Source organism: Onychomys torridus, chromosome 13 (genome assembly GCF_903995425.1).
Source record: "Onychomys torridus chromosome 13, mOncTor1.1, whole genome shotgun sequence".
NCBI lineage: Eukaryota > Metazoa > Chordata > Mammalia > Rodentia > Cricetidae > Onychomys > Onychomys torridus.
Genome location: NC_050455.1, coordinates 64,459,698 through 64,472,251, shown reverse-complemented (window position 1 = coordinate 64,472,251; position 12,554 = coordinate 64,459,698). Strand labels below are relative to the sequence as shown.

The 12,554-nt window shown below is 49.0% G+C and overlaps 1 protein-coding gene across 2 annotated transcripts in view; it reads right to left on the bottom strand.

The window, feature by feature from the left end:
* Positions 1-12,554, bottom strand: part of Zbtb7c (zinc finger and BTB domain containing 7C) — a 256,160-nt gene that overhangs the window by 65,742 nt on the left and 177,864 nt on the right. The window lies entirely within an intron of this gene.

The following is a 12,554-nucleotide window of genomic DNA, read 5'->3' as shown; positions in this document are numbered from 1 at the left end:
AGGGCAGTCATAGACACTGGTTGCCTTTGGACTTGCATGGGATAGAATACTTGCTGCACATACATTGGCTCCATAAGTAAACGAATCTATCAACAGTCTTTGTATAGGGTCAGCCAGCTGTGCTCCTCCACAATTCACAGCACCATGCCCCACACAATCTGACCTCAGGCAGGTTCAGAGGCAGCTGTGGCTCTGTGACCTTCTGTTGCCATTATCTCTAAGCCAGTTGCACTGGGAGCAGCCAGGTGCTGGCTGCCGGTAGGTCCCGTGGATGGTTGGACCATTCCCTTATTGCCTGCACCTGTCCTGTACACCTGTCACCAGGACCTCTGCTGTCCCCTCTGGACCCCTCCCCTCTAGCTGTTAGCTGCTGGAAGCCTTGAGCTAGGCCCTCTCCGGGTGTACAGCTTTTATGCTTTATGCATACTTAGACTCAGTCAGGGTAAGTCCCTGATCTGCTCCCTTTGTGGGCTGGATGGGAACAGACCCCAAAAAGGGCCATGGAGCCTATGACATGGTTAGTGGGTAAGGAGCGAACAGTGCTGGAAGCGTGTGTGTCAGGGGGAGATGGAGGAGTCTGTTTCTCTCATTACCTCCTCTGCTGCTGACAACATGGAGCAGATCACTATCTGCCTGTCATGTGGAACTAATCTTTCTAACACAACCAAATTGCTAGGGGTCCAGAACTCCACATTCTCAGCCCTTTCTGCTCTCACTGGGCTCCTGACTTTTTTATATATCCTGCCCAGGCCAGGCAGCCCAGGGCCCAGCTCTCAGAGGAATCCCATAGAGCTGGCCCAGCATCACTCCGATGCCAGGCCAGGTCCAAATGCATCCTATAAAGAGTTGTCTGTCAAACTCTTATAGTCCTATATCAGTCTGGAGAGCAGGGCTTTGAAGGGGGTTTATAAAAGGGGGGATCCTGGAGTTTAGACTGCACCCTTTTCTCATATACACACTGGTCATTTGACATATTTGCACTGCTGTTCATATCTGCACAGTTGAGAGTCACTTGCTACATTTCTAACCCATCACTTCCTTTTTATGTCCCTAAAATACAGGGCCCTAGTCTAAGCTTCTAAAAGTTCTTTTTATGTGGAAAGTTTTTTTTTTTTTTTTTTTTTTTTTTTTTTTTTTTTTGCCATAGATGCTGTAAGTGCGTAAGTTTTAATTTTTTCTTAATGATAAAATGTTTATTAAGAAACCTAGACTATTTGGTCTTTGACTTGTCTTTGTCTAATACAATAATCAGTGCACAGGCCAGAATAGAGTACTTGTTCTCATGCCATCTATATTATACGGGAATTAGGAAGTAATCTAAATATATAGCTATTACATTTCACACGTGAATAGTATGTAGCCAGTAGCCATCAAAGTGATTTCCTGGAAATGACTAGCTTGAAGATAAAGTGCTAGGATAAATGTAGCTTAGGGGCCAAAGTAATTCCAATTCTTTTAAAGAGAAAAATATGTATGATTTTTAAAAGTTTGCTAGAAGACACACCAGAGTACTAATAGTGTGAATGGGAGTTATTTCTAGTATGAGAATTCCTGATGCTTTCATCTTTTCTTGCCTTCTGACTTTCTTAGTTTTCTATAAATTATCAGTAGAAAAGAGATGTGCATACTTTGATCAGATCCATCTCCCCAACTCCAGGATGCACAAAATTATCCAGGAGAGCTGTTAAAACAGAGCAGTTGGGGCTCGGGATAAAGTGCTTGTCACACAAGCCTGAGGACGTGAGTTCAAATCCCTAGCCCCCACATAAAAAGCTGAGCATAATGGCACATGCCTGTAACCCCAGAGCTGAGGGAGAGGAGACAGGTGGATCGCTGGAGCTTCGAGAACAGCTGGCCAAATTGGTGAGCTCTGGGTACAGTGACATCCCTGTCCCAGAAAACAAGATGGAGCCTGGTGGACGGAGTGCTGCTGAGGTAGATGCCCCGTGTTAATCTCTGGCATTTACTTGCATGCACACCTGTATATGTGTGCACTTAACACATGCACACATGCATACACAACACACACTCGAAGCTGCTACATCATACCTTAGAGTCTCTGAATCAGCAGGTCCAAAGGTGGGGCCTGAGATTCTGCATTTCTGAAAAGTTCCTCATTAACAGGACCAGCAGCCATTGCTGGACTAGGTGGTATCCTTAGAGAGTCATGGCTCCACTATTAAGGTATTTCTTCTCTTGTGGCCTTGTCTCCATCTGAACTAAGGACATGAAATATATTCCCCGATTTTAATCTTTGAAGACAGTTTTCACCAGGAAAGAACGATCCAGAATATTGCCACCAGCCCAGCATGGTAAGGCTCATCCCATTGTTAGCCCCACATTCCAGAAAACATACCTTCTACATGATGCTGCTCAGGATGCACCAGACACCCCCCTTCTTCCTATTTATCACTAAGTAAACCTGGAGAATGGGGACCACTTCCCATTTGTATTTAGTTTTCATATTTTAAACTAGCCTCATGTGTATCAGGCAGATCCCTCTTGCCTGACTTTACATTCAGAGAGCTCAGGCATCTTGCTTAGGCATATAACAGGTCCCTTAAGAAACATGCAGCTTGCTTGTGTCCAACCTGCTCTCCAGGACTGTTATGGGATGGGAGAACACAGGTGACAATGATTGTTATCCCAGTCCTGTGTCATGAAGCTTGCATTCATGCTAAGACATCTAAGGACACATTGGAGGTAATGATCTAGCTCACTGATGGGCTGTGCTGGTTGGCTATTGTTATTTCGACACAAACCTAGATGTTATGTGCAAAGAAGAAATCTTAATTGAGAAAATGCCTCCGTAAGATTGGCCTGTAGACGAGTCTATAAGGCACTCTATGATTAATGATTCATGTGGGAGGGCCCAGTCCATCGAGTGCTGTTCAACTCTTGGGTAGGTGGACCTGGATGGTATAAGAAAGCAGGTTGAGCAAGCCACGAGGAGCCAACTAGTACACAGCACCCCTCCACGGCATACACACCTGGAAGGAGATAAGACAAGAATAACAGGACTTGGTAGGGGATCCTCCAGCTGGGTGCTCAGAGAAAGTCTTCCAAATCTGGATTGTACTGGTCGTAAGTGAAGTCAAAGGGGCAGGTTAGGAGGTCGTGAGGTTCCCTCAGGCTGCTGTCTCTCAAACTCTCATGTGCAGATAGCACAGGGTTTTTGATGCTGGAGCTTTGGGGGTGGAGCCTGAGATGTTACATGTATAATAGACTCCCAAATGGGGCCCAAGCTGCTGGTCCCTGGGTAGGTTCCTCTGTCTTGAGACCTTAGCGCACAGTAAAGAACTGAGAATTGAATTTAATTACTCTGGGGCACCACTGAGGAGTTTGGAGCTGCAAGTGACATATTTGCCTTTTAATTTTTAATACACAAGCTGTGTTCTGTGGGGAAAAGAATGTGTGGGAGAGCTCAAAGCAGAACGTGGGAGGCAAGAGTTAGGTGGCAGCCGAGGGTGCTGGACCTGAAGGAAACGGCAGAGGAGGTGGAGAATGGATACAAGAACCTGGGTGGCAGGCTATAGGACAAGATGCTACAGGATGATGGTGGATGGAGCTAGAAAAAGGCTCCAGACCAGTGCCTGCAGAGGTAAGTCTGTACAACTCCAACTTCCAGCATTACGAACTCAGCCTGAACATCAGTCCTCCCCTGACCCCGCTGAGCATGCTGGGAAGAAGCACTGCCAGCCTGCACACACTTGCTTCTCCGAAACACCAGGCTTAGGAGAGTGGGGTTGTGGTACTCGTGGCTTTCGGGGGTCCGGGAGAGCCAGGAACACCTCTCTGGTCTCTGCTCAGTCCTCCTGGGGCTGCTTTCTGCTATAGGGAAGGCAGCCACTTCTCATACTGACTCCTGTACTTCCTGCCTCCAATAGACAGATCCAGGCCATGAGCTGGGCCATCATCCAGATCCAACTTTGCTGGGTGAAGGTGGAGGTGGACCAGCCACTTGGTAGCAAAAAACAGGACATGAGCAGCTCTTAGACATGGATGTTTTTGCATCTTCCCAGGTCACCAGTGCCCTGCCACTGTCATCAGAATCAGGGGCAGGAGGACTTTCTGGCTGCTTTAAATGAGTAGCTTGAGTTCTCTACTACCTTCTACCACTTTAAAATTGCCCTTACAGCCCTCTTTAAAAGTTAAAAGGAAAATTTAAATCCCAACACTTGGGAAGCTGAGGCAAGAAGATCGAGGGTTTAAGACCAACTTAGGCTCCATACCAAGAGCCTGTCTCAATAAATAAAAGCAACCGCCAACAAAAACTGAATGGCAATTTGAAAGATGTGTATACCAGAAACCTCCCCCTTTAACACAGCTAGGAGGGAAGATAGGGGTGAAGCATTAAAGCTGGGGCTGGCCAGTACTGGGGGGCCTTGGAGACCCTTCTGTCCCCGAGGACTTGACGCATAACTGGAGGCTTTCTGCAGGAGCAGAGGAGGTGCCAGGCTCCCTGTAGCTGGGCAAGCTGAGCTGGACTCACCCCAAGCTCTCTCTTAACGCTGCTGTGAGCAAGCCTATTCAGGAGACCTTGGAAACCAAGCCCAGTAGGACTGATGGCCACGCTGGTGTAGGCACAGCCGCGGAGGCTGTACCGTTCCCAGCTTGTCTCCTCTGCAAACGGCCACTTTGTAATGTGCAACGGCTGTTCATTTATAATGTTCTAGAGTGTTGAGACATAGGCGTGCTGTGTAACCCATGTTGCTCTGAAACTCACAATATGGTTCAGACCGGCCTCAAACTTGAGGTTCCCCCCACCTCAGCCTCTCAAGTTTGGGGATTATAGCATGTATGACCACACCTACCCTGTCTGACCCTTTTAATGGTGCCTGACGTTGAACTGATTGTACAAGGACAACTTACGTTACTGCTATCTTTTCTAGATACATACACCGATTGTAAATTATTCCCCCCCCCCATTTTCTATAAAGATGAAATGGTTGCTTTATCTGTATTTTATAGGCACAGAGCTGTGCAGCTGGGCATGTAGGAAGTCGGGGGGAAGGACTGAATATTCTGTCCTGACTGTGTAAGCTCCTCGTGTTGGAGGCCTGGCAACCAGTGGCACCATTGAAATCCCAGTGTCACACAGCCACAGCAGACTCTGCAGGGAAGAAACCAAGGAGCTGCGACTATCGGGATTGGACTGACTGAACATGCTTCAGCAGCTCCATGAAATGCCTGAAATGGGCAGCAAAGGGCACAAGGGTGGAGCTGGAACAGGGAGGAGAGGAGAGACCCTCAAGGGAGAGGAAGCTGTGGGAACCAGAGGTCAGACAGAAAGATCCAGTGCTCTCTGGGTTGGCAAGAGGGTGGGGTTCCAGGATTCCAGGCAAGTGGCCTGCACAGTCCTGCTGCAGTCTACAGCTTTGCACAGCAATACTGTGGGTACTTGGGAGTTAAGGGAAGGAACAAACAAATGGGTGGGAATGGGTTTTGTATTCCCCACACACTCTAATCCCTGACCACCACCCCCAGAAAAACCAGGGGAGGATATGGATCCAGAGTTCTGGGGAGCCTATCTCTGGGGCTCTGTCTGGAAAAGGCTGATACCTAAACTTCTCATTTCTGGCAGTTGTGGGTGCCTATGTCATCTGTCGCCAGGCCTGGAGAGCCTGGAGTCCATGCTATGCCTTCACCTGGATCACTAGCTGCTGCGTGGTTACCTACCAAGTTTTCAGCTGCAGGCTGAAAACCAAAAGGCAAGCAGAGGGAGAAAGTATAGGCTGTTTCCTGCCTCCAGGGAGGTAAGAAACTGATGAGGAAACAGACAGACTGCAGAGGCCACGGAAAGGAGGGACCCAGGCACAATTCCAGCTGCTAGGAGGGAAGTCAGTGGTCAGGACAGCCCCAAGGAAGAATGCCACCTAACCCAAAGTAACACCTTCCCATGAACTGATCATATCTAATAACTGCAGAAGGCATTGGAGACTCTATAAAGGCCTGGGCATTTTGGCCCAGATTGGGAAGAACCTGAGGGGCCATAACTGTTCCAGAGGTCACCACGGGGTTGGTTGAATTTGTGAGTACCACTGCACTTTCTCCTTGGCCTCTCCTGCTTGTGCCCCCTGCTCTGTGCATGAGTCGATCCCTCAAACATCCCATATATTACACTGTTTCCTGGTCTGTTGCCAGAGACCCCCAACCTTTGAGAAAGAGGGAACACAGTATTGGAAAAACAATTCACACAGGAACACCTGGGGCTTCTATCTTAGTGTCCTATTGCTGTGAAGAGACACTATGGCCAAGGCAACCCTTATAAAAGAAAGCATTTAATTGGGGGCTTGCTTACAGTTTCAGACAGTCCATTATCATCATGGTAGGGAGCATGGCAGCCCTCATGGCTCTGGAGCAGTAACTGAGAGCCAATCAGTAGGCAGATAGATTCTTGGCCTGGTGTGAGCTTTTGAAACCTCAAAGCCCACCTCCAGTGAAACACTTCCTCCAACAAGGCCACACCTCCTAATCCTTCTCAAATAGTGCCACTCTCTGATGACTAAGAGTTCAAATACAAGAGCCAGTAGGGGCCATTCTCATTCAAAGTATCACAGTTTCTGTAGCTCCAAATCTAAGCTCTGTAAGAATGGCTGACATGGAAATAAGGGTTTCAAGACACATCCTTAAAATACAGCTTATGCTGGAATGCTAACATATGTTTTTTGTTTTTGTTTTTGTTTTTGTTTTTGTTTTTGTTTTTAATGAATCTGTAAAAAAAACAAAACAAAACAAACAAAAAACACGTGTCCATTGCAGCCTCATTTATTAATAGGAAGAGTTGTTCCTTTTACTTTTTATGTTTGTGGCTCAGCTTTGGGATCGCTGATGGACAGGAAGTGATGTAGCTTGGAGACAGTGCTATGGTTTCTTCCCTGCAGAATTCAGTGAGCCAGGAGAAACACTGATTAAAGCAAATCTGTCTACAAGGAATCAGCCTAGTTGTCAGATTAGCCCTACAACCTGGGGATCACAGGCTGGGTGCCATGTCTCTGCTTCTCCAGGTAGACTGGTCCCTTTAATTGCCATCACTTACTTTGGGGCAAGGTGACCTCTATCTAGAACCATCACATGCTCTGGCTTGATGAAAGAGTCCAAGCAAAGCCTGAGGTCTGTACTCCTGACTGTGACCTGTGAGACTGGGATGAGAGGGATTGGGAACAGGTGTTGAAATGGGAATGGGTGTCCCAGGGGAGATCCAAGAGACACAGGGTGCACATACCCTTGAAATCAATGGCACAGCCTGGAATAGAGTCTGGCACCACTGTCTAGAGAGCAACTAAGCACAGCCAACTCTTGAGACCCACAATATGTTGCTAATTACCCTTTTGGATACTTTTACTACTGATTTATTGTCTATCTTATTACTGATTCAAGTAGTCTTTACTAGAGAGAAGCCAGCTGGAGCTGGGGTGTGAATCTGGGTGTCCTGGGTCTTCTGACACAGCGATGCAGAGGACTCACAAATGGTTTTAGGATTAAGGAGGGCATTCACCTTCTGACGGCATTCTTGGTATGTGAAGGGCTGAGCCAGCCCAGGGAAGAGTAAGAAACTAGGGCAGCAAAGGCACCTCTTGGGGACACAAGACTGGAGGATTTTAAGCACTAGTTGGGAGAAGGACCCTCGATGTCACCCCCTCTCCCAGCCTCTCTGTGAGCAGCAATGGCCACTACGGGGATCATCAGGAAATAGCCTCAGGCAGACAATGGTTGATGGCACGCACTATCATGGTGGCAATGGTGTCCAGGGAAATGCTACAGTCACTTCATTTGGTGGCCCTGGCAGATCAGGTGACTCAGGGCAGCAGCCCTGCCAAAGGAGAGATGGAAGCAGGACAGGAGGAGGCTGTGCACTCTAAGAATGTGGCACATCCTGTAACTCCTTCCCTGGGTACTGCCAAGAGCAGAGGAAACGCAGGCAGCTGCTAAGCTGTGATCAGAACGCACATGCACCCGCAATCAGGCCGTGGCAGCACCACGCATTTGGCCCGATTAGTCTTTGGTGATCCGTTATTTTTATAACATTTGATTCTTATCAAAGGATAGCATTTCCAAAGTCTGCGTTCCGGTGCTAATGTTTTCTATTTCCTTTTTTGCCTCTCACGCTGATCCCCCGCCCTCCAGTATTACCTTTTCTGATTTAGTCCCCGGCAATAATGACTTTGAGAAGCTCATTACTACATAATTCTTCATTAATGTTTCAAAAGCCGAAGTGCTGATCTAGGTTTGTTAGTCAGATCCAGGGGGGTTCTGGTCACACAGATAGAATAACTCTGCCTTAAACACACAGTATCCTCAACACCTTAGACCTGAATGCAACTGAGTGTTGTCCATCACATTAGAGCTATGCTCTGAGCCCACCGGTGTGACCCCCAACCCCTCCTGAATTCAATCACCCAGGACTGATTGTGAGCTTAAGCCCCCTTGTCTTCCAGAATTTCGAACAGTTTGAGGCCCCTGGGGGATGCTGTCTAAGTGAGAACCCTTACCAGCTTCACATTCCCAGGAACCCCTGCTTGAGTGGTCCATGGTGACCAGTCTAGCTTTCTTAAGAGAATTCCACGGGATGCTTACATTACTCTGGGTTTCATGGGTCGCTCTGAGAGACCTGTGATGGGAGGGGACACAGCTCCACATTGAGTCTTCGGAGCTGAGCAGCCAGAAGCAGCGACCCTTGGGAACTGCTCCTGAGGTGAACACTTGAGAGAAGCCGAACATTCCAGCACTAGGACGCAGAGGAGGGGACATATACCCTCCTGTCTGGCTACAGGTGAGGGGAGTCACCTTCAGGCAAAGAGAAAGTGATGGGAAAGGCTGGGGGGAAGGAAGAGCAGCGGATAGGAACGGGGAGGGTCAAGGGAGAGCAGTGGGCATGATGTGCTCAGTGTAGCAAGCTCCTTCCAAACAATGAAGGGTACCATGCAGAGGGTGTGCTTCACAGGTCACGGCATTGAGAGTCCCCCCCCCCCCCCCCGAGGGGCTTCGCTCTCCTCGCAAATAGGGAAACCTCAGCTTAGACAGCTCAAATAGACAGCTAAAGACAGCTCAATCTAGTGGTTGAGGTCACAGAGCCTATTAATGACAGAGCAGAGTCTGGAATCAGGCCCTGACCGGAGTCTATGGGCTAAGAGCCGGTGTCATTTGGCCTTGATCATCATCATCATCACATCTCAGAGCACCTCCTTAAGCTCTATCCGGTTGGACAGCACTCCTTCGTGGACCAGTCAGCTGAGGGCGAGCAGACTGTGTAGACTCACGCTTCCTTTTCAATCTTACCTGTCTAGACAGATGGCAGCCACTGAGAAGACAGGGCCGAGCCCTGCACCCGTGGCCCCCTGGGCCAAGAGAGGCCTGGACAATTGGGGGTGCTGCTCTGTCTCCACTGAACTGACCAGGTCCCTCCCGTGATGGCCCTGTTGGCAGTGGGAAGGCCTAGAAGTTTGCACCTCTCCTTCCAGGACCCCCTGTGTCCTCTCCACAGATCCCCTCCAGCCAGGCCCACTGGGCCTCTCCTCCCAGTCAGTGCTCAGGCTGCCCAGTGCCCCGCCCCCTCCTCCGCCTGTGTTTGTAGAGCTCCTCCATGTCCTTGTTATTGGACAAGCTTCCAGGAGCTAGAGGCCAGGTTCACTCAGAGGCTACACCGTGGGAGTGGGGAAGGAGGAGCAGGGAGCAGGGTGGGAAGCTGCCGCTCGGCAAGGAGAGAAGGGAGTGGGAAGAGGCAGCAGGCTAGAACACCCCACCCACTGAGGCCTCCCTTCCCAAGGCCCTAGCCCTGGAATGGGAGCAGCTGTGAGGCTCTGCTGGACCCCTACCTGCCTGCAGCCACACCCCACGTACCTGGAAGAAGCCCACTGCACAGAAGAGGAAGCCACTGCTCCTACAGTACAGTTTGTCCCTTCAGCTATTCCTGGCCCTCCTGGCCAGGTCCACCAACTGCTGTCCTGTCCAGCGCCCTCACTGGGGTCCCCCATCCTCCTTGCCTGCCACTCAGCCTCCTGCCGCTGATCCCGAACACAGGCCTCACAAGCCATTCCCACGTCCTGTGACTCACGTGGGTCCAGGGTTCCCTCCTCAGAGGCATGGCTGGTCCCGTACTGCCCAGAGCATCTGCTTCTGTTCTCCTTACTGGAGAGCAGAGGAGGGTGGACCAGCCAGTTTATTCTTTTAACACCACACAGTCTGAACCGGGAGGGGGAATAGCGGGGTTTTCCTAGAACCAAGTGGGTTCATCAGAGCCAGGGCGTATAGAGTCTGTCAAGAGCATGTAGAGGGTAACTGTGGAAGAGAGAATAATGCTGGGGTTGGCAGGTGCCTGTGGGGTGGAGGGCAGTGCAACAGTGGAGGGAAAGCTGGGTAAACAGTTTGTGTTAATGCCTGCTTCTGGGACCCCAGGAAGATGCTAAGGGGAGAGAAAAATCAGACAAAACCAAGGGCCAGCAGCTGGAAAAACGGCTTAGCGGTCTAGAGCACTTGCTGTTCTTGCAAAGGACCAGAATTTGGCTCTCAGTGTCCATATGAGGTGGTTCACAACTCCTTATAACTCCAGTTCCAGGGGATCCAATGTCCTCTTCTGATCCTCATGGACACCCACACACATGTTCACATACGTATGTGAACACACGCATATATACGTAAATAAAATAAGACAAACCAACCAACCAAACAAACAAACAAACAAAAAAACAAAACAAACAAAAACAAGGGCTGAGGCCGGCACGGAGGTACAAGCGCTGGGGGGCATTAGGGAGGACTCAGGAGGATTCTCCTGCTCAGGCTGTAGAGTACAACCCTGCGCTGAAACACAAAAGCAAACCAGGGCCAAGAACACTCAGGGTGGCTTCCCACTTCCCAGCGTTTCCCTTACCTAGTTACCTTTAGATAAGCTAGTCACCTCAACTAGAGTTTAGGCATTCAGTCAGGAGACACACACACACACACACACACACACACACACACACACACACACACACACACACTGCAGAGGGCAGCAGCTGTGCCCAGAGAACTACCCCAGACATGTTCCTTTCAAAGCTGACAAACGTGAGACCTCCTCATCAGTTGGAAACGGGCCAAGTCCATTTCCTGTTACTACAACCTCTACCCTTCTAGAATTTCTCCTTCTCGGCAGGTCCAGGCCGTGGGGACATTAATCCCTATTCAAATGAACCTTCAAGGCTCGTCCTTCATTAAAAAGAGAAAGACGTCTCCCACCCTCTCAAAGCTGCAGTCCCGTGTGCATTCCCAGGAAGGGAGGGCAGGGCTCAGCTGGGGCATAAGAAGCTGCCTCGGGTTTCCTCACCTGGCTCTCCCTTGTTGGAAAGTAGAAATGCGACCCTTCTTTACCTCCTCCCTGAGGCCCCCCTTCAAGGGCTTTCATAAATGCTGATTATTTCAGTCCTCGGAGCACAGCTGTCCTGTGAATTGTCCAGTCAGGGTAACAGGGTGAGAGCCAAGGCTGAAGCTCAGAGCTCAGAGCTCTTCCCTCCTCCACCACGTGGCCCAGCAGGGGAGCGAGGAGTTGGCGAGGCCGAGATCAGAATTGTAGGAGCACTCTTTAAAAACTAGTCTCATGCATACTTTCTTCTTTTTGGTCCTCTATCTCTACTCCCCCACCCTGTTTCTATCCCCTTCCCGCCTTAGCTTCTCCCCTACGAGCTCTTCTGCTTCCCCTCTCAAGGGCCACTTTCTAGTTTTATAGCCTCCACTCTCATTCATATATATATATATGAAAATAGAAAAATTAAAATCTGTGGCCCACATATGAAAGAAAACGTGGCACTTGTCTTTCTGAGTCTGGCTTGTTTCATTTAACACAGTAATTTCCAGTTCCACTCTTTTCCCTGCAAATGTCATCCTTTAATTTTTCTTATGGCTGAATAAAATTCCATTGTATACAGGTACCGCATTTTCATTATCCATTTATCCTTAGATAGATACAAGAAGATCATCCATCATGACCAGCTTGGTTTCACCCCAGGGATGCAAGGGTGGTTCAACATATACAAATCAGTGCAGAAACACATATGCAATAATACAGCATGGAAGGAGGCTTAAAGACAGAAATCACAATCATTGCAATTGACACAGAACAGGCATTTGACAGAGTTCGACATCCCTTCATGAAAAACCCCTGAAGAAATTAGGAACAGAGGGCCATGATCAACATAAGAGAGGCCGCACAAGACAAACCCAGAGCCAACATTACAGCAAATAGGGGGAACTGAAAGATTTCCTCTAAAATATGGAACAAGACAAGAGTGCCCACTTTCTCCACCCTTGCTCAAGGCAGCACTTGAAGATTTCAAGGCAGCCATGAGAAAGGGCTACAGGAAAGAATGGAGGAGTCAAATGTCCTCAGGGTTTGACCGGGTGGACACGATCCCGCGCTTAAAGAACCTGCAAGATTCAACCAGAAAACACCAGAGCTGATCAACATTTGCAGAGCAGCCGAATACAAAATCGCCCAAAGGTCAATAACCTTTCTATGTAACAATAAAGGAACATGCTGAGAAATTCAGGAAGAAACTCTCATTCACAATAGTTTCAAAAAC